This window comes from Podarcis muralis, chromosome 5 (genome assembly GCF_964188315.1).
Source record: "Podarcis muralis chromosome 5, rPodMur119.hap1.1, whole genome shotgun sequence".
In the NCBI taxonomy this organism is placed as follows: Eukaryota; Metazoa; Chordata; class Lepidosauria; order Squamata; family Lacertidae; genus Podarcis; species Podarcis muralis.
Window position 1 is genome coordinate 43,530,626 of NC_135659.1, and position 18,180 is coordinate 43,548,805.

At 41.1% G+C, this 18,180-nt stretch overlaps 1 protein-coding gene and 1 non-coding gene across 3 annotated transcripts in view; one reads left to right on the forward strand and one right to left on the reverse strand.

Annotated features, from left to right (window-relative positions):
- The window catches only part of DAB1 (DAB adaptor protein 1), a 570,912-nt gene that overhangs the window by 339,229 nt on the left and 213,503 nt on the right, over positions 1-18,180 (forward strand). The gene's annotated exons all lie outside the window — the stretch shown is intronic.
- Positions 16,915-17,021, reverse strand: LOC114600003 (U6 spliceosomal RNA). Its single transcript, XR_003707416.1, has one exon. It is a non-coding gene; the product is annotated as a U6 spliceosomal RNA (small nuclear RNA).

Here is an 18,180-nt window from a genome sequence, read left to right on the forward strand (position 1 = left end):
CACAAACAGCACAAAAGTAAATACTATGCTTTCCAAGTCAAGTGAACTTCTAGATGATTACGTGAGCAAAGCAGGAAAGCAATGAAAGCCAGGATTAGGGAAGTCCGTGTGTTTCTCTGTGGGGGCCCAGTAGAAAAAAGTGGAGGTCAAGCCAGACATCAGTGCTTGGTCAGCGCTGAGGAATTGTGCTAATTTAGAACTGAGTCAGATCAGGATTGTAAGCAGAAGAGCACTTCTAAGGTTTCTAGGCAGAGATGAAGCAGAAACCTAAAGACAGCTCAAATACAGGGATGGATGCAGAATAAAAGTAGCTGGTATATACACATCAACCATGATTTCTGATCTTGTGGAGCAATGGTGTACAAACGACATTATTTAGAGCAGGGATGGGACATCTGTGGCCCTCCATATGTTGCCAGACTACAACTCTCAGCATCCCTAGCTCTTGGCCATGCTGACTGGGCTGATGGGAGTTGGGAAACCATCAATACCTGAACAGCCAGAAGTTTGCAATACCTGATTTACAAGTTGCCTTTAAGGAAACAATAATGATGAAGAGCAAAAGAGGCTCTGTTTTAGAGTTCTTGTTCCATTCTCATAGGTGAAAGCTAGTGGCTTCTACTTTGGAATGAACAAATAAGTTAAATATGCTCTTAATGATATATTAGCAATTCTCCTCCAGCTGCCACTGCCACCACCACCACCACCACCACCATTATTATTAGCACCCTCCCTTCACCATCAGGATTTAAAGTCATTGGATCATGTAAAGAGGATTTGGTTTTCAGTCATTGCATCACGCATTGCCACAGCCTTTGATCTAGCCTCCTAGTGATGTAAGATGAAATGTCAGGTGTTGGGTTGTTTTTAAGCAGGTGGCTGTGACTGCCCTGTGGTCCATTTGCTTCCATTGCCCATGCTTTCCAGTATCTCTTCAGTTCTCACTTAGACACGTGCATAATAGAAAGATAAACATGTGGAACATTTCCTTTGTGGTTATAGATTTGTTACACAAAATGGATCATATGTTTAATCATCATTTAATTAAGGTTTTTATTCCTGCCTCTGAAATCCTGATTAGATTTTTTTCCTCCTCTGTTTTCACTAGGCTCTTATCCCTGTTTGGCAGCAAGAGTCCAAACAGCACCTGCAAAGAGCTTGCCCATTGGTTTCTGTGCAAGACTCTCATTAATTAGCACCATAGAGAAACAAGCATCATTTGTATGGCTACCTAGGGCATTTTCAGAAAACTGTTGTGCTAGATAATAACTTGTTCCTCAGTTGCAGAGTTACAGCTGTTGCAGAGAAATAGCATTGCCCAAGCTCTGTATTTATGTATGTGTATGTATAGATACATATGTTTCCGCTTCCATTCACGTACTGCAACTATTGAAACTTTAGTCCTCCTCAGATAATCACAGATGGGGGGATGAGTGTAGTGGCATGGAGAGATGGGGCTGTTCCCTAATAAAATAGGTGCAACTTTGCCCCACCCCATCATGAAAGTAGTCCGTAAGACTTCCTGCCATAAGTAGGGAGTGGCTGAGATTTTACTTGGCCAATGTTTGACCAAGCAGAGGAGTGAATGCATTGCTGCCACAGGAGTGTCAGACCAGCACAACAGCCTGTCCAGCTGCTCTTTGAGTAGCATGGGGAAACCTAGTTGCTGCTTTTGGGTGGCCAAGTAGGATTTTGGGGGGTATCCCATGATTAGAGCATCTTCTTTTCACCTGCTCCACACGGATCTTTATTGTTGGACATGGTCTTGTTCAGTGCTAATTGTCTTTTCCTGCTACAAATTTACCAGGTATGTGATATGTGCTGGTAGGGGGGTTAACTTTTAGCCTAGCTGAGCATTCAGAGGCAGCCTATGGGAGATGGGCATTTAACCAACTTCCTTCACATTGTTCCCCAGCTTTGGGGATTGTGTTGATGGAATGCTCTTGGTTTCTGAGCCAAAGGGGCCAGGGTGGCTGAATAGGTTCCCCCGCAAGTCAAATGCACGATTAGTCCGTCAATGACAGGTGCTGGAGTTGAATGAGGAAATTGGGGGTGAGGAGGATACATCCTATCTCCTTGTGATAGATCAGGCTACAGATAGTAAGGATAAAGTTATTATATTGCTGCCAATTCTCTAAGAATTCAGTTTGATTATACTTGCATCTCATCAGGTTGCTTGTACAGACTAAGACACAGTTGGCTCCTCTGCATATTCAGGAATCCTACTTTGTACAGGGTTCCCAGCTGTACACATAGTGCCTCCATGCATACAGTTTGAATGTATATACTGTACAGTGGTACCTCAGGTTACATACGCTTCAGGTTACAGACTCTGCTAACCCAGAAATAGTGCTTCAGGTTAAGAACTTTGCTTCAGGATGAGAACAGAAATCGTGCTCTGGCGGCGTGGCGGCAGCAGGAGGCCCCATTAGCTAAAGTGGTGCTTCAGGTTAAGAACAGTTTCAGGTTAAGAACGGACCTCTGGAACGAATTAAGTACTTAACCTGAGGTACCACTGTATAGAACATACATTTTGAGGGGTGGACTATCTAGGGACTGGCACACAGTAAAAATGCATGAAGGCTCTGCCTCCTCACACCCATTCCTCCCCCAAATGCTACTGGAGACAATAGCTATGGTCTGCCTCCACAGCTAGAGGCAGCAACGCTTCTGAATACCAGTTTCTGGAAACCACAGGACAGGAAAGGGCTCAAATCCTTCTTGCTGGTTTCCTTGAGGCAACTTTTCAGCCACTGTGAAAACAGGATGCTAGACTAGATGAGCCATTGGCCTGATCCAGCAGGCTCTCTTTATGTTCTTATGTTTATCACTTACATATCTGGATGCCTGAAGACAGTCAGCATCGAGAAGCATTGCAATGATTCAAAATGTCTTAGTTACCTTAAGCTGAAAGAATCTGTCATGGGAAAACTGCATTTCCACTCCAACAGCCAGTAATACGTTTTTGCTTAGGAAAATGTGATTCAATGCCACTGTCCCAGGGGAACTATTGCAGTTGTTGCTATAGTGCAGGCATAGGCAAACTCAGCCCTCCAGATGTTTTGGGACTACAGCTCCCATCATCCCTGACCACTGGTCCTGTTAGCTAAGGATGATGAGAGTTGTAGTCTAAAAACATCTGGAGGGCTGAGTTTGCCTATGCCTGCTATAGTGATTACTTTGTGGAATGTGGTTGTGTTACTATCAATTTTTCTTTTTTTGTGTGTAGGGGAAGTGTCATAGGGGAAAGACCCTAAAAGTGTATGTAACATTAATTGCCCACCCCACCCCACCCCATTGCTTTTCCATAATAGTTCAACAAGGATTCCAACTCTTAAAGCAGGGGTCAGGAATTTTTTTCAGCAGGGGGCTGGTCCACTGTCCCTCAGACCTTGTCGGGGGCTGGACTATATGTTGTGGGGGGAAATGAACAAATTCCTATGCCCCACAAATAACTCAGAGATGCATTTTAAATAAAAGCACACATTCTACTCATGTAAAAATACTCTGATTCCCAGACCATCCACGGGCTGGATTTAGAAGGCGATTGGGCTGGATCCGGCCCCTGGGCCTTAGTTTGCCTACCCATGTCTTAAAGTTTTATTCAAATGTGTAGCTCATCTGACCAGAAGAAAAGTGTAGAGAACACAAGCACATTTGAGCTGTGGAAAAGTCTAGTTATTCCATAGCTGAATAGAACTCAAAGGAAAACAGATGTTAGCCCTGATAACCAAAAGAAAATAGTTGTGGCCAGATGCAGAAATAGATTTCATTTTATCTGTATAGGCAAGGGGGGTTAATGAATTGAAGAGATGACTAAAATAATATCAAGGAGAAAGAAATATAAAGGAAATCCAGTTCCCATAGGTTCTGGCATTTTTCAGCTATAAACTCAATATTTTCTGCATTTCTGTTGCCTGTTAACCCTATCCTACCTTTGCTACTTTTTCATACAACTCTGTCACTTCCCAGAAGCTTTGTCTTCTTCATATTATCTGTTCCTTGGTCTTAGAATCATAGAATCATAGAGTTGGAATAGACCACAAGGGTCATCGAGTCCAACCCCCTGCCAAGCAGGAAACACCATCAGAGCACTCCTGACATATGGTTGTCAAGCCTCTGCTTAAAGACCTCCAAAGAAGGAGACTCCGCCACACTCCTTGGCAGCAAATTCCACTGTCGAACAGCTCTTACTGTCAGGAAGTTCTTCCTAATGTTTAGGTGGAATCTTCTTTCTTGTAATCACTTTAGCTGCAGCCACTTTAGCTGTAGTCTTCTTAAATCACTTTAGCTGCAGCCACAGACTATATGGGTATCAATGGTTGTATCAATGGGAACAGGATTGTGCAGTTAATGAAGCACCCCAGAAAGATCTGGCCACAATTTGGAACAAAATTGAGCACACTTCAGCTTACTGATTTCCTGGCTTTGGATTACATTGTGGGCTGTCTTTTTGGCTTTGTTTTCTGTAAGCTTTATATATTTATTTCGCATCTTTGTTCCATCATGGAAACAAGGCAGCACACACATGGTTCCCAGGTGCTCTTGCATTCAGGCAGGGACCAAACTCAGACCTGCTTAGTTTCAACAAGGTAGTGGCCCTGTGCTTCTTTGGTCCTCAACCTTTCTCTTTCATCCTTTCTGTTCCTGATGGGCTTTCACTGATAGGACTTTCAGTGCTGGTGCCCAGAGTTTTGAACTCCCCTTCCAGAAGTGCCCTGCTAGCTTATAGGTGAAGTCCATTTGGGTCTAAAATACCTTTAATAAGTTCAGTGACATTTGAAGTCTCAGTTACTTGCATTTTATCTGCTGTATTTATTTATTAATGGTATTGCCTGCTGGTTTTATTGTATGGTCTTTATTGTGTAATTTGGTCTCCTTATTGTTATTTGTTCTAATTTACTTTTCTATTTATTTATTTATTTATTTATTGTAAGCTGTCCAGAGACATCATTGTGCAAAAGATGTAATGGAAGGATGCCAAATAAATAATCCTAAAGTGGTCTTATAGTTTGCCTGAAGATATTCTGTCAACTTTGGTTGAATTTTCCCAAAGAATTTTCCCTCACCCCTTTAAATGATTTCTATCCAATGGTAATAAAACTTCAATTATCAGTATTAAGGAGGAAATTGCACACCACATCATTTCCAAAACCTTTAACTGCAAGCGATAGCAATTAAAATCCATCCCATACACCTAGACTGTTTCCTCCTGAATCAATAGAAAATAAATCTGATATGGATCACATTATACAATGAGTAATACAAACTCAATTATTGTCAAAATCCTTGTTCAGTTCTTCATGCAACTACCAACTATGGGTGCCTTCCTGTGTTCCCCTTTGTTTAATTAAATTACATTCTTTCTCTCCCAGAGTCCCTTCTGTCCTTGTTTGTTGTGGACATTTATTAATAGTGTCACTTGGTTGATAGGCTGTTAATTTCAATTTTGTTTGAATTTGGTTATCTTTATCTATTCACACTTCAGAGCGTATATTCTTTTTTTGTGCTTTTTTTGAAGGATCTACTCCTATCATCTTTTTGCCTTTAATTGCATATGTAAGTGTTTTAATGCTCATCATTAACAGGAAAAAAAGAAAAGAAAAGAAGAGAGAGAGAGAGAGAGAGAGAGAGAGAGAGAGAGAGAGAGGGGTAGTGAATGACAAACCAGCACAATAAAAGTGTAAAGTATTTATATGTGCAGTAAAGGATGCTCCCTCACCAAGGCACTTGTCGTTTTTTAGAGTCCTAAGAAAACTCTCAATTAAACCTAAAGAACCAAGCTGTGGTGATGATTCGACTGCAGTTAAAGTGACTGCAAATCGACAGATTTCAGAGCAGGGCCAAAGATGAAACTGGGGATGATAAATCTTTTCATCTGCCCCCTGGAGCCGAAGTGTTTCCTCTATAAAGCATTTATTTATATGAAATCTCGTCTTTTACATAGGCTACCTACCATGGTTCTAGTCCCGCTTCAGCTTCAGTACTGCAGCTACAGAGCAAACATAAAAGTGATGCTTGCAACTACAAGGAGGACTTACAACTATAGAGCCATACACAGTTATACTTCCTGAACTCCTAAGCAGGGTTATAGAAGGACAACTGTTGAGAGCAGTCAGCCAATCTGCTTTGTGCTGTTTTTACTGTTTTTTCATGTTTTATTGTTTATATATTCATATATACTGCCCTGATATTGTATGAGATGGTGATATACAAATACTTTTATCAACTAGCCAACCAATCCTTAACTTGGCAACTTTGCCAGGACTTGTGGATGAAGTAAGATTCCTTGTGCTTTTTTTGACAATACAATTTTGAGTTGTATTTGAAAAATAAAATAATGTTGCCCCCTCTCTAGATAGACTTTTATTGTGTTTTCATGATTATCTGGAGTCATGATGGTATTAGGGTGGATATATGTGATCCTGCTTTCAATTCTGTTTGCACCTGCAAAGGTCTCAGAGTGGACATTCATTCTAGGAACTTCCTGCTGAGAACATGCAACTATAGCACAAGAGGACCCCAGACCCCAATCATGTAGGAACAAGTGGGAAAGCCCTGCAGAACAACAAATAAAGAACTGGGGCAGCCCTACAGAATAGGGCTATACTATGTGAGGAATGCTATAAGGCCGATTCAGTACAAATCCCCCAATAACACACTCTTACTGCATCAGTGACGTGTTGCCGAATACACCTGCCAGAATACAACCTGGCTGGTGGGTCCCTCAGTCCATAGCACTACTCTGAGGTCCATTAACCCTCTGCTATCCAACCCACAGAAGTGCTAGTTCTGCTTTTGGAGATGTTGTAGATTTCTGCAACTACTTTCTGAGGAATTAGGGAAACTTAGGGAATACTGTTATTGTTGAAATCACGCCGCAGGAAAAATAAATGCCCATGTCCATTGCACACGCAGAGAGAATTCTACAATTTTGAAAGCACAGCATCTGAGCAGGCCCTTGGGGATTGCAGGAGTAAAGCTAGCACAAAGACAAGAATTGAGGGCATTCTTTTAATTGGTGACTTGTTTTGTTGCCAACAATTTTTGTCAGGAAAACTTGCTTCAAATACATATTTAACTAAGTCTGGGTCTGCCTCGGGTGGATTGCAAATCAGGAGTACCACTTACAAAATCCAGCATTGGTTTTTAAAAGAGTTTCTTAACATATGGATACCACGATGGACACGTCCATCTATTGTGCATAGTGCTCAGAGCATTTCCTGGATATATAATTCATGAGATCCTTGTTGCATGCATTCCAGTCCTGTTAGACAACATGACAAGAGGACAGTGGGCAGCTGCCACTTCTGTTGTGCCTTGATCTAAAAGTACTACTCTCATGCTTTTTAATGCATTAACTTATATCTGTTATTCAGCTAAATGCCATTAAATTACTCTGAGTTTTGGAAGGGAATGGAGCAGATTTACAAATATACATGTACAGTATCTCATGCTCATGGGGAAGCCATTTCTCTCTTGGTGTCATGCCGAAATTAGCTACATTTTTGTACTTGTGCAACTTCGTAGCAGAGGAAATCTGCCCTTCCTTGGGTAGCTTGAACAGAGCTCCCATTCTGATCTGCATAGTGCAGCCTGGTAAAATACAGGCATAGTTAATGTCCTTGATTCCTAAGGGATCCTGTTCCCTAAGGCTTCATGAAGTCTTGGAAAAATTTGAGCAATTTAAAGGGACCAGGAGCCCCAATGGGCAGTCTCCTTTTGAAGTTGCTAGCCTTCGGGTTAGGATTCATTTGCTGCTGCTGCACTTTTGATTTGCACCATGTTTTTCCATGTCTCTTTCTCCTACACATTTTAGCTTTCAAATCACTTGTGTTATAAAGCTGACAACCTTGTAATACTCCACGCAGAAGGTTTTCCACCCTGACATGCAAACTTCCAGCTTCCTCTGAACATAGATTCCTCCATCTTGTTTCTCACCTTTTCCTCCTCCAATCCTGTCTGGTCTACAGTCACTATTGAAGTTTGTTATTAGAGGGAGAGGTTATGCTATTTAGAGTTGGGGTTCAAGTAAGAAGTATTTGCCTTCTGACTTATGTCTCTTTCTGCTTCAGATCTGGGGTGAGAAACTCATAGCCTGTCAAATGTTGCTGGACTTCAGCTCCCATCAGCATGATCAATGTTCAGAGATGATGGAGCCCAACAACATCTGGGTGGCCACAGGTTTCCCACCCCTGCTTTAGACATGGGTTGTGTGTGCTTGTGATGTCCCTAAACACATTTTTTCAGCGTACAAAGAGGAAAATGCAGCATAACTTATGAGTGCTCTTATGCTTTAGTAGGCTGCAATTCAATACTCACTTATATAGGAGTATTACTGAACTCATTTGGGCTTACTCTTGAGGAGACATGTACAAGATTGCACTCTTAAAGCTGCAATCTTGTACACACAGGAGGAAACTAAACTGAATACAGTGAGACTATCTTCTCCGTAAGATGGCATAGAATTGCACTCTTCAGAGGAACATAAGAAACTTGCATAGATGGGTTTTCTGGACATTTTATTACCCTCAGCGATATTCCAATTTATATTGGGAAATTAAAATGACCCCAAACATGGTAGGTGTGAATGTGTGAGAAGAAGGAAATTTAATTTTGCTTCCTTTGATATGATGCCATTTGAGGAACTCCATGGGGCATTCAGTATCCCAAAACTTTTCACTAGCTGGGATAAAAAATACTCCAAATACAGGAATCGGAAGGGAATTCATTGGAACATGTTTTATCCAAGACTCTTTTGGTTTTCAGAATGAAAACTCTGTATGAAAATTACACCTCCTTTCCTAGATCAGTTTACTGCATTGTGGTTGTTTTTAAACCCCAGTATTCTACACTAGCTGGGATAAATACCCCACATACATCAGGCAAGTGCCTTTGCACTATTTTTGCTCCTGCTAAAAAATCATTTTTTGTTTAAGCAGGCCTTCCCAGACATGTAAAAGCTGTCATCTGTTTAGTCTGTAATTTTAGCTTAACTGCTGCTTTTAATTATATTTTGAATTTTAAAAAACTTGTTTTTAAGTTTGACTTTTATTGATAATTTTAATGTATAAGCTATATTTGCCTTTAAGCAGTATACAAATTTTCATAATTAAAAACATGCATAGAAGAATTCAAAAGGAGGTTTGTGGATATTTTTTGTCTGACATACTTTTTGATGTGACTGAAATTTGGGTACAATTGTTCACTGCTGCCCTAAAAGGGACTATGTTGTAGATCAACTTCTATGCAAAAAGTGCATCCAGGGTGGACATTACCCATATCTTTTGACAGAATGTATATAGATATATGTATATACTTTGCTTTATCAAGAACCTTTCAAATGACTTCCAAATGGGCATAAAATCCAATTTAAAAACCATCAGAAAATAAAATTAAGTCTTATCAATCTTAATAACAGAATTATGGTGCTACAATTGTAATTAAAACATTAATAAGATAACATTAAAGTAACTGTATAGCTTTTATACATCATATCTAATTCCATTGCTTCCCTGCCCCAGAACATTTTGCATTGCATTGTGCCTTGGAGTTGGGTTCAGGTGGACTTCCCTTCATATAGTCTGGGGCCACAACTGAGTTATCCAAATCTCTTGATTATCTAAGTTTAATTTTTACTTTATATCTGTGTGTATAAATATATCCTCAAACAGCTGTCTTGTTTATCTAAAATTCTCATTATCCAAACTTTTTCGGATACCCCTGAGCAATTTAAGTAAATGAGATTATGCTGAACAGCAACTGTCTCCCGGGATAAGAAAATGCCATGAGATTTAAACAAGAGCAACCAAAAGCCCTAAGGATGATTTCAATTAAGTGGCTGCAGATAATACGAAAACTCAGCCTGGAGTTGTATTGAGAGCTCTAATGGAAGTGTGTGCATGATGAATCCATTCCCCAATCCCACCCAATGTCCCAGAGTGCTCTGCGTGATTGCAGTATCCCTTCTCAAGGGATATTCAAGGCTCAAAAAGCAGGAGATGTTCTAGGAAGAACTGGGGAGTGGTTCATCTGTATGAGGGTGATGGATATTTAGACATTAAACTTTAAGAAAAATATATAATTTACCTTTGCAAATCAATATGTAGCTCAGTCAGATTTCTACATACTATGGGTAAGGTGAATCGAGCTGATAAGGAAAGTTGAGGATGTGCATGTCCAAACTGAAGTTGGATCCAGCCAAATCACTCTGAACTGTATCAAAGGCCTCTGAAGCTATTTGGAGTGATCCACAGTGCTATTTTTCTAGAAAAAAAGATATGCTGGAACTCACCATGAATGCCTCCCTTCTTCTCTTATATTGGCAATTCTTCTTCTTCTTCTTTGGCGATCACTGGTAGCTGAGCACCCACCTGCGAGGTGCCAGAACTGAGTGATTCAGAAATTGTGTTGCTTAAAAAACTGTGCAAGCAGCGTGTCTGTAGGCATTTAAACATTTCTCCCTAAGCTTGCCATAAAGAAAATGCCAAGATGGGGAGAAGGGGAGGCCTTTTGTAACTGACAAGTCTAGCTTCTAATCCCAGGGAGTGGTTTTATCAGGGATCTCCAATCACAGCGGTTTGGGAGAGGGGCATTGAAGTGATGTGAAGCTTGTTGGTTCTGTACTGTTTCCTAGTTCTGCTGCTGGTGCTTGCTTGGAAAATGCTAGCCATTCAAAGCCTCTCAAATTTGATTTGAACTTAGTTTCTATGAGTTTGGGTGCCACTTAAGTAGAACACAAGCCAGGAATTGTGTGTGTGTCCTGTGTGTAGATGCACAACCCTAGTACATATTTACACTGATATTTATTTATGCAATGAATTTTGTACAGGCAGGTTAACATGGTTGGCGATAAGTAAATGGTGTGTGCATAGTAGGGCATAGTTGTCCACCAGCACACATGATGTAAATTAACTAATGACTCCAACACACATTTCATCTGGTACTGGCATTATGTGTGCAGGCTTGTAGGGAGTAGCACCCTCTTCTGTGTACACTGTTCCCAAAAGGACAATGATGTAAAGTCTCTGTGATGCTCTTGGGTGGCTTGAAGAGTGAGAAGTATGGAAATTAAGGGATACAGTGGGTAAATAATAAGCCTCTGTATTCTAGTATGTTGCTGATTTGCTTATATTCATGGCAGCTAAATATCAATTGTGTTAAGAAGAAAAGATAGAATAACAGCTGATATTTCCCCCCAAGGTTACAGTGTAGCCAGTTAACTATTCTTGCATCTGATAAAAAACTAGTTCAGGACTTGGTGTTGACAAATTGTTTATCTCAGGTATGAGTGTCAAGAGAATATATAAAATTCAGATTCTTTCCCCCTCATTGTACCAGAAGCTTAACGCATATTTGTTCCTTCATACGTATGACACAGTAACATCTTGCTAATCGTTCTCCAATTCCTCTTGCCCTCTTTATTTGGGAAGAACATTTGAATGAATGGAGTGCATTCAAATACATACATTTTGCTCATTTAACTCCTGTCCAACTTTTTTCTTATCAAATCATATGCATGCTACTTTTGTATTTCCAGATGTGTAGGTTATATTCTATGGATATATATTCTATATATGAATATATCTATATGAATATATTCTATATATTCTATGGAGCTTTTGTGTCTTGCATTTTGGGTATCTTTGCCAAGGAAAGCATGCAGAGCACAGCTAGAATTATTCTGAATGTCCTGGGAGAGCATTCAACAGAACTGAATAATCAATAATTTGAATGAAGAGCTACTTGCACAGAAATACAGGAATCATGAGTAGTGGGGCACAGGTATGAGTAAACTTGGAAAGCAAGCGCATTCCCAACCATAACTGGAGCCTATATGTTTTAGTTTCCCTTGCTGCAAGAAACAGTGCAATGCATAAGGATTTGCCTGATGCTCAGCAGCGGTGAGTACCACTCACCTGGAATGCTCACCTGACCTCCATCCAGCTGAGACAGAGAAGGATAAGGGTGCAGCATCAGTGAAGTCAGCGCAGTGCAAACACATGAGCAGGGTCAATCCAGCACTTCTGGCTGTGCATTTGCACCTTACCACTGTACCTGTCTTCCTCTCCATTCTAGTATGTTGTAGCAACTCAATCAGATGGAGATGAGCAGCACAGCTGCTGCTGCTTACACTAAATCAGTCTATCAGTCCGCCTAGCCCATTGTAAATGGCAGCAGCTTTCCACATTCTAGAGCAGGAGCCTTTCCCTGCCCTGCTAGTAAAAACCCTTTACATGACATTGCTAAGGACTGGACATGGAATCTTCTGCATGCAGCACATTTGCTCTCTCATTAAGGTGTCCAACCTCCTTTTTCCTGAAAGGAGGGAGTAAGTGAAATTTCCCTGGGTGTATCTGGGGAAATGAACCTAGGGCCAAAGAACAATTTCTGCAAATCAACAAGCCAGGCCTTTTCATGAAAACACTGTTTTGTCTTTCATGATTGGCACAGTCCTAGCTAATAATATTCCTTGCTCTGTTGAGATTCTGGAAACAGATGAGACTCAGGCAAAACTGGGGCATTCCTCATAATGAAGAAAATTTGAAAGGATGTTAGTGAGCAAAGGCATTAGTATCACTGGAGAAAGCAGCCATCTGGAAGTGTCCTCATATAGTTACCTTATTCCTATGTCGTTTTGCAACCGCTGTGTTCAGCTAGAAGCATCCTTCTGATTTTGCCCATCTGTAAACTGCAAAGGGTTGCTTACAGTGATTCCCCCCTCTAATAATTCCCGGCATCTTTATCAGCTACATGAAAGGCAGGTGTATAAACTATTTCCTAGCATGGAGATGGGGGCAAGGGATTGTAGACCAGTAGCTATGCATATGCATTTTATGCTGAAGGTCCCAGGTTGAGGGCCTATGCTACATTAACAATGTGATTAGCAATCTTATTGTATTTTTGTTAAAAATTAAAAACTACCCACAGGGGGATTCTGACTGGAGCCACAGTACCCTGGGGAGCTACCCCACTTGATGCAGCAATGGAAAGAGCTGCCCTAAACAACTTGGGCAGAGCACCAGGTCAGGTTATGGGGGAAGGAAAACCAAACACCAGGTTAGAGACACAACATGAAGGAAGAGTTCCGCTGTGACTGGTCTAGCTTCTAATCAAACTAGTTTGCATACACACACACACACACACACACATATATATATATATATATATATATATATATATATATATATATATATAAAATTTTGCAGGCACTTTCCAATCCCAGTGCTTTTGGAGACAGAGCACCTGTGCAAGAGTGAAACTTTTGTCTTGAAACATAAGGAAGGAGGCTGGGGGGTGGTGGTGAAGAAAGATTCTTCATGGCTGGCAGGTCCAGCTTGTAATCAGTTTCAACAGATTTGTTGAAATGAATCCTTTGGTTCTTCCTGCCCCAAAATCAACTTCCAAGTTGCTGAGCCCCTGGGCCTATTTTTCTGACATTAGGGAGCTTTCTTACTTAGGAATGCCTCTCTCATGCTAGCAATTTTCAGACCAGTTGCCCACAAAACATTAGGGGATATTGATTCCTTTTTCACTCACACCAAAACAGCTGCCTCTGGGGGAAAGCCACTTCAGTTATCCTTCTGAAATTTGACATGTTTCACGCTGCCAGAAGAGACAATATTGCCTGCAAATTTCATTCAGTTCTGCCCAAAATTAAAAATACTATAGTCAGTATTTTGAAAGGCATTATTCACTTTGGAAGGGCTACTTTGTGTGCACATTTCATCCAGTCAACAGAAAAAGAAGTTATTGTAACAACAACAATAAAATTAATTCAGATAGTGAAGGGATGGGGCAAATAAAGTGGAGAATGAGCCCAAAGCCAAACTGAGAATCCCTCAGACTAAGGTAAAGGTAAAGGGACCCCTGACCATTAGGTCCAGTCATGACCGACTCTGGGGTTGCGGTGCTCATCTCGCTTTAATGGCCGAGGGAGCTGGCGTACAGCTTCCGGGTCATGTGGCCAGCATGACTGAGCTGCTTCTGGCGAACCAGAGCAGCGCATGGAAACACGGATACCAATTTCTCTACTTGCACTTTGATGTGCTTTCGAACTGCTAGGTTGGCAGGAGCAGGGACTGAGCAACAGGAGCTCACCCCGTCACGGGATTCGAACCACCGGCCTTCTGATCGGCAAGTCCTAGGCTCTGTGGTTTAACCCACAGCGCCACCCACGTCCCTAATCCCTCAGACTAGTTTTATTCAAATCAGGCTGCATGACAAAGCATTGAACTGGGAGCCCAACTGAATCTTGTGCTGTTCCACACCCCTAATTTAATAGCTAGACTTAAATTGGATCTGGATTGCAACTTGAACTTTGGGTTATCTGTGCTTTTTATTTCAGATATATTGCTCTGACTTTAATTTTAAATGCTGCCGTGAGGCAATATGTGTACAGATAAATCAATTAAAGCAAAAGGAATAAAGAATGTGTTCTGTAACCTCTCTGAAAACTTCAGTAATTGTCTTGGCTTCCACCAATGAATCCCATAATTAAAAATCCACTTGATTTTGGCCACAGAATAAGAAAAGAAAATAATGGCCTGCTCGGAGCTTTGCCCTAATGGACACAGTTAATAAACTCTCTGTTTTTCCCAGCTGCTAGAGTTGGCAACCTTGATATCCTGCTTCTGCTAATGTGTAGCACAAATACAGGGTCAACCAACATCAACCAAGGAAGGGATTGGTTTGGCTCATATCTTGCAACAACTGACTGTTCCCTTACCTTGGAAGCATTCAAGACTGTTGTTGTTGTTGTTGTTTAGTCGTTTAGTCGTGTCCGACTCTTCGTGACCCCATGGACCAGAGCACGCCAGGCACCTCTGTCCTCCACTACCTCCCGCAGCTTGGCCAAACCCATGCTGGTAACCTCAAAAACACTATCCAACCATCTCGTCCTCTGTCGCCCCCTTCTCCTTGTGCCCTCAATCTTTCCCAGCATCAGTGTCTTCTCCAGGGAGTCTTCTCTTCTCATGAGGTGGCCAAAGTACTGGAGCCTCAGCTTCACGATATGTCCTTCCAGTGAGCACTCAGGGCTGATTTCCTTAAGAATGGATGCGTTTGATCTTCTTGCAGTCCATGGGACTCTCAAGAGTCTTCTCCAGCACCATAATTCAAAAGCATCAATTCTTCGGCGATCAGCCTTCTTTATGGTCCAGCTCTCACTTCCATACATCACTACTGGGAAAACCATGGCTTTAACTATACGGACCTTTGTTGGCAAGGTGACGTCTCTACTTCTCAAGATGCTGTCTAGGCCTTTCATTGCCCTTCTCCCAAGAAGCAGGCGTCTTCTAATTTCGTGGCTGCTGTCACCATCTGTAGTGATCATGGAGCCCAAGAAAGTAAAATCTCTCACTGCCTCCATTTCTTCCCCTTCTATTTGCCAGGAGGTGATGGGCCCAGTGGCCATGATCTTCGTTTTTTTGATGTTGAGCTTCAGACCATATTTTGTGCTCTCCTCTTTCACCCTCATTAAAAGGTTCTTTAATTCCTCCTCACTTTCTGCCATCAAGGTTGTGTCATCTGCATATCTGAGGTTGTTGATATTTCTTCCGGCAATCTTAATTCCAGCTTGGGATTCATCCAGCCCAGCCTTTCGCATGATGTATTCTGCATATAAGTTAAATAAGCAGGGAGACAAAATACAGCCTTGTCGTACTCCTTTCCCAATTTTGAACCAATCAGTTGTTCCATATCCAGTTCTAACTGTAGCTTCTTGTCCCACATAGAGATTTCTCAGGAGACAGATGAGGTGACTGTTACTTATCTACAATGAGAGTTTTTTTTAAAAGTTTTTTATTGCATTTTCAGATACAAAGTCAGAAATATAGAATACATCAGAAAAAAAGAAAGAAATAAAAGGATTAACAGAAAATAATAATAATCCAATTTTCAAAAACATTTTTCCATTACCAATCGGACTTCCCCACGACTCCCTCACCCTGCGTTCCTTTCGGTAAACCTATCAGCAAATTATTACCTTGTTTCAAACCTTACTTGTAACTTTCAAAAGTTGTTCTTCTAAGTTTAAAATACCTTTTATCGATAACTTATACCTTACACTAAACATAGTATGACTTTAAATTTCAGCCTTTTCTTACATTTTTTTTCCTGCAGTCCAAATCTAATTGCTGAAGCTATAATTCCCAAATCGTGCAATTTTTTTTTTAACATTCATACAACTTATATTGTTTTTGTAAAAAGTCTTTAAATTTTTTTCCGTCCTCTTCCATTGTTTCTTCTCCCAAATCTCGGATTCTGCTAGTCATTTCGGCCAGCTCCATATAGTCCATCAGTTGCGTCTGCCACTCCTCCAGTGTGGGAAGATCTTGTAACTTCCAGTATTTCGCGATAAGTATTCTTGCTGCTGTAGTTGCATACATGAAAAAAGTTCTATCCTTCTTTGACACCCCTTGGCCGACAATACCCAGAAGAAAGGCCTCTGGTTTCTTAGGGAAGGTGTACTTAAACACCTTTTTTAGCTCATTATAAATCATTTCCCAGAATGCCTTCACTTTTGGGCAGGTCCACCAAAGGTGAAAGAATGTCCCTTCAGCCCTCTTACATTTCCAACATTTGTTATCAGATAGATGATATATTTTTGCAAGCTTGACTGGGGTCATGTACCACCTATATATCATTTTCATAATGTTTTCCTTCAGGGCATCACATGCCGTGAATTTCATTCCAGTGGTCCATAACTTTTCCCAGTCTTCAAACATAATGTTGTACCCAATATCTTGAGCCCATTTTATCATGGCTGATTTGACTGTCTCATCCTGAGTGTTCCATTTAAGCAACAAGTTATACATTCTCGAAAGTACCTTAGTCTTAGGTTCTAACAGTTCAGACTCTAGTTTTGACCTCTCCACCTGGAATCCTATTTTTTTGTCCTGTTTAAAAAGCTCTAAAAATATGGAACGCTTCACGAATTTGCGTGTCATCCTTGCGCAGGGGCCATGCTAATCTTCTCTGTATCGTTCCAATTTTAGTATATGTGCTGCCGAAGCGAGCACTCTACAATGAGAGTTTTAAGGCCCCCTCGGGTATTAGCTGTCCTGTACACAGAAGTAATTAACAGATTTGCACTGATTAGCCTGTCCCTTATCATTTAGGGTTAAAGATTCCCTAGAAGATTTTGGGTGTACAGCTGTATGGGTGAAGGCCACCTCCTTGCAGATGTTTGTGTTGTACATGCAGACAGAGGGGAAAGGGCTAGGTGGAGCAAGTGATGTCACGGATGGGGCCATTGATTGGAGGCCCGACCCATTTTTGCTATGCACAACAACATGGGAGCTAATAATTCCTGAAGGGGGACTAAATATATTTCATCCCAGTATTAGCACAAATGTGCAACCAGTTTACACTTGGATACATTCATCTTTATGTGTTAGAAATCACAAATGCGGAAAGCTCTAAGTTGAAGCCACAAGACATCCATCAGAATCTGAGAAAAACCAAACCATATGCATCTTTTGTAGCATAATTAGCAACAAAAAATTAAATAAATAAACACCAGGCATAACAAGGGGGGTGATTTTCATTGGGACTGCAGCATGTGCATGTTTAAGGCTTCCCTCTGCAGCTGCAATGCTGACATCCTGCCACTGCACCACTGCATGACAATTAGCAGTAGAAAAAAGGCCCCATTGGTGCCAAGACATGAATGTGTAGATCCTGCCACCATGATACTGTGTCCTCCACCCCCTGCCTCCTAACATGGGTCCTTTCTTTTTTACAAAAAAAATAACCTGGAAAGAGAGTCCCGGTTGAATGTTGGTGATTCTAGATTTGTTGCTTGCTTTGCAATACAGTGGTACCTCTGGTTAAGAACTTAATTCATTGCGGAGATCCATTCTTAACCTGAAACTGTTCTTAACCTGAGGTACCACTTTAGCTAATGGGGCCTTCTGCTGCCGCCGCACGATTTCTGTTCTCATCCTGAGGTAAAGTTCTTAACCTGAGGTACTACTTCCAGGTTAGTGGAGTCTGTAACCTGAAGTGTCTGTAACCCGAGGTACCACTGTATGTGAATAGCCCATAGGGTGGGGGAATATGATTGGCACAATGTCATCCTTATCACAAATAAAAATGTCATAGGAGGAAAGGCAGCAAATTGGAAAGGTTTCACAAATTATCGAAACAGGAAAAACAATGGTTTTGTTGCTTGTGTGT